The sequence below is a fragment of the Austrofundulus limnaeus genome, unplaced genomic scaffold (assembly GCF_001266775.1).
Source record: "Austrofundulus limnaeus strain Quisiro unplaced genomic scaffold, Austrofundulus_limnaeus-1.0 Scaffold806, whole genome shotgun sequence".
Taxonomy (NCBI): Eukaryota; Metazoa; Chordata; class Actinopteri; order Cyprinodontiformes; family Rivulidae; genus Austrofundulus; species Austrofundulus limnaeus.
The window spans coordinates 52,262-55,879 of NW_013953208.1; positions in this window are offsets into that span (position 1 = coordinate 52,262).

Genomic DNA, 3,618 nt, shown 5'->3' on the forward strand with positions numbered 1-3,618 from the left:
TGCTTTGTGTGTAAATAAAATGGCTTTGTCCGTGTTAAAATATATTTTTAAAAATGTACAAAACTAAACATCCTACAGTGTTTTTACAGTCTTTATTTTACAGTTAAAATATATATTTATCAAATAACGTCTAATGTTACAACTAATCATGGATCCCTTTAAACAAAGGAGTTCAAAGAGTCACATTTCATTCACAAGCCAGAATACTAGTTCCCTTGTGTGTATRCACACACACAAACACACAGTTCTTGTTTTACTGGTGTTAACTTCTCCTGACAGCAGGAGCTTCCCTCAGCAGGCAAAAAGCTAAAAGTAGCCTTTTTAACCTCCGAGTCAGCACTTTCCCAGCGCAGTGAAAAACCGTCTTCTGCTGCACCTACAAACCAACGCAGGGCTCCAGCACCTTTAAATAAACACTAAAAAATCTGTCCTCAGGCTTTTACCAAGCTGAGCAAAAGCWGTTAAACTCATCAGTCCTGATGCAGAGTAAAGAGGGATTGTGTTCATGAGCCGCAGGGACACAGTGTGGAGAGAGGTTCTCACTGTGAGAAAAAACAAAAACGTGACATCACTACGTTCCCAGCAGAAAAGAGCAGCTATTAGCCTTCGCTTTGTTTGGTAGCAACAGTTGATACTGCAAATATTATGATGGTTTTGTGTACAGGGACAAGCAGAGACAGACTGAAGGACCTTTAGGACGAGYCACCTAAAGTCACCTACACCAGGAGCTGCAGGAACTAAAGAAAATTCAACTTTTCATATAAAATATTGACTAAAAATGCAGAATTAGATMATTTAAGTCACTACAAACTCATATTGCATTGCTTTCTTTTTCCATAAAATACAAACTTGGGAAAAATCTCAGTGTTGCACAAATTAAATCTTGTCTGTAAAGTTTTGTTTGCAGAGACCAGTGGCCTCATGCATAAAGGATTACACAYCTTTCACACTATAAGTTGACGTACGGACAAATTTAGAAAAGTGCACCGCACCAAAATACTCAGATGTATAAAACTGTGCGCACGCATGTTCCTGCGCAGCTTTCCTTTATACATCCCAATGAACTGAGCGCACCTGAGACTCCTCCCCTGACACGCCTCCATTTAAATCTGTAAAATAGATGTAAATGTGTCCAGAGTGTGAGATTCTCCTCAGATTGTCCTCTCTGTGGGATCAGAAATCATTTTTAGATGCAGTAAAATTATTCATTAAATGGAGAAWGAGTGAGAAAACTGTCTAAATAAGGAGTGGGGTGACATTGGTTTATGTGGCACATTTGCACGGGATAACCAAAGCCTGAGATTTTCCTGAAATTAGACAGCTCCCGAATGTGATGTCAAAGCCTGGTTAGTTGTTGTCTAGTTGAACACGTTGTTGCACGGACATTAAAAAAACAAAACAACAAACATCTAGTTATCCACTTTTTCCTCTCTCCTTTGCTCCTGCGTAGCGCTGTCATCTCCACGTACAGACCCCCACCCCACCGCCATGCGCGGGTACGACTGGTAACTTATGGATTTTTAGCAAAAATTGTAGGTTTTTGAGGCTCATTAGACGGTAAACGTCCAAAGGAGTTGACACATATGAACACCTTCCCAGCTGGCGAGGCTGCGCACGCCTGGCACGAGAATCTACCCACAGCGTGAGCCTGCTGCACTACGGCCACAGGTCAACACAGCATCAGCCAGAAGGTTACACACAGAAAAAATATTTATTCTTACCGTACACTGAGACACCATTTGCAGCCAATTTTGCTCCCTCTCTTCAGCCTTTTTTATTTTATTATTATTTTTTTATGTCGCACATAATGTGTCGGGTTTTTCCGGCCCGGGACCCAAAAGGTTTCCAACCACGTGACAGAAATAAAAAAAACTTTACAGTTTATGACTGGACTGAGGTTCGTTGATCATTTTTAAGCTGATCTATTTTCTTGTCTGAGGTTAAATGATTTTCAGTCCCGGGGTTCAGTTTCATCATCGTTCAGTTTAAACAATAAAAACTGAAACTAAAATAAAAACCTAACAGCGTGTACAGACGCTCCTTACATCCAGAAAACACAACAGAGTCGTATTTCTGAGGATTCAGGTCAGATTCATGACTTTGTGAGTTAAAACTGTCGACTGAAAAACTTTGCGTGGCTGCTGCACATTCTCACYGCAACGTTGGTTTTAATACATCKCAWRGTGGGCGTAGAAACTGAAGTACGCAACTTTTTTATGCGTACGCACCATTTATACATGAGGCCCCWGATCACTACTGGATGACTGGAGGGATTATAAACTGTGCAACCAAACAGAAAAGGATCACTGTAGTAAAATAATCATGTTTTGCTGTATAAAAGTAAAGACACTGCTCTTTAGCTCTAATAACTTGTGCTTATTTTCAACACTGAGCATAAAAAGACAGTGGAGAACTGAATCTATTCATATAATATYATGAGGGCAGAGCCACTGGGTTGGTGGTTCCAGTCTTCTCGAGTTGTAATGTAACCAAATACAAATACTTTGTTACTGTACTTAAGTAGAAATTTTGTTTATCTGTCCTTTACTTGAGTAATTATTTTTAGCCTAATTTTTACTTCTACTCCTTACATTTTTACATTATTATCTGTACTTTATACTCCTTACATTGTTTAAAATGGTAGGAAGTTGTTTCTCCTATTTCATTTCAATTTGTTGTTAAAAAAAACTATCCTGAAAAATTGTGCATCCAGGATAGAGTGAATATAATTGTGGTTGGATGAGAAGTATAAATATATACCATCCTGATACTGTATTAGTTTGTACACAACCCATCAAAGCTGCACACCTTTAGAACAAATATCTGTTGAAGAGGTCGCCTCCCAATAAATGTAGTTTGGAAAATCTAACCGTTTATTTTTACTCAATACTTTTACTTTTATTACTTAAGTACTTTTTATGTCTGAAATTTACTTTTGATACTTAAGTACAAAATAAATAGATACTTTAAGACTTTTACTCAAGTAATATTCTTTGAGGGGACTAACTTCTACACAAGTAATTTTATGATAAGATACTTGTACTTTTACTCAAGTATCACTTTCAGGTACTTTTTACAACACTGCAGTCTTCACAAGGGAGGAGCCCTGAGATTACATTTGTTGTGAATTGATGCTATATAAATAATCTGAAGTGACTATTCCTGAATGTTGAAATAATCTGCTGCAGCTGTACCACATATGAAGGTATAAAAGTACAGGGCGTGAGCAGGAAGGGACATTCTGGCGAGGCTGAAGGACTGCTGTGCCACCCCAAAGATAAGCCGAGCAGACCGGCCCCCACCCAGGCCCTTGGTTGTTCACTCTGTGAGACACAGAACTCTTTATGACTCTGATGGACATAATTCCTACGAAAGCAAACAATTCCAGGAAAAGATGCAGCCCTGCTCAATGGTCGATGGCTAGATGTTCTGACAAAACACATGGTTCAACAAATAACACAGCTCTGGTACTGATGCACAGTCACGAAACAGCCTCAGTTAGAGTTAAACTTACACTTTGCAACTTCTCAGAAACAGGCAAGCCGTGCAATCTTGCAGGTTTTCGTATGCAAAATAATTTAAAATATCTAATTTACGGTAACAACTACACAACAGGCA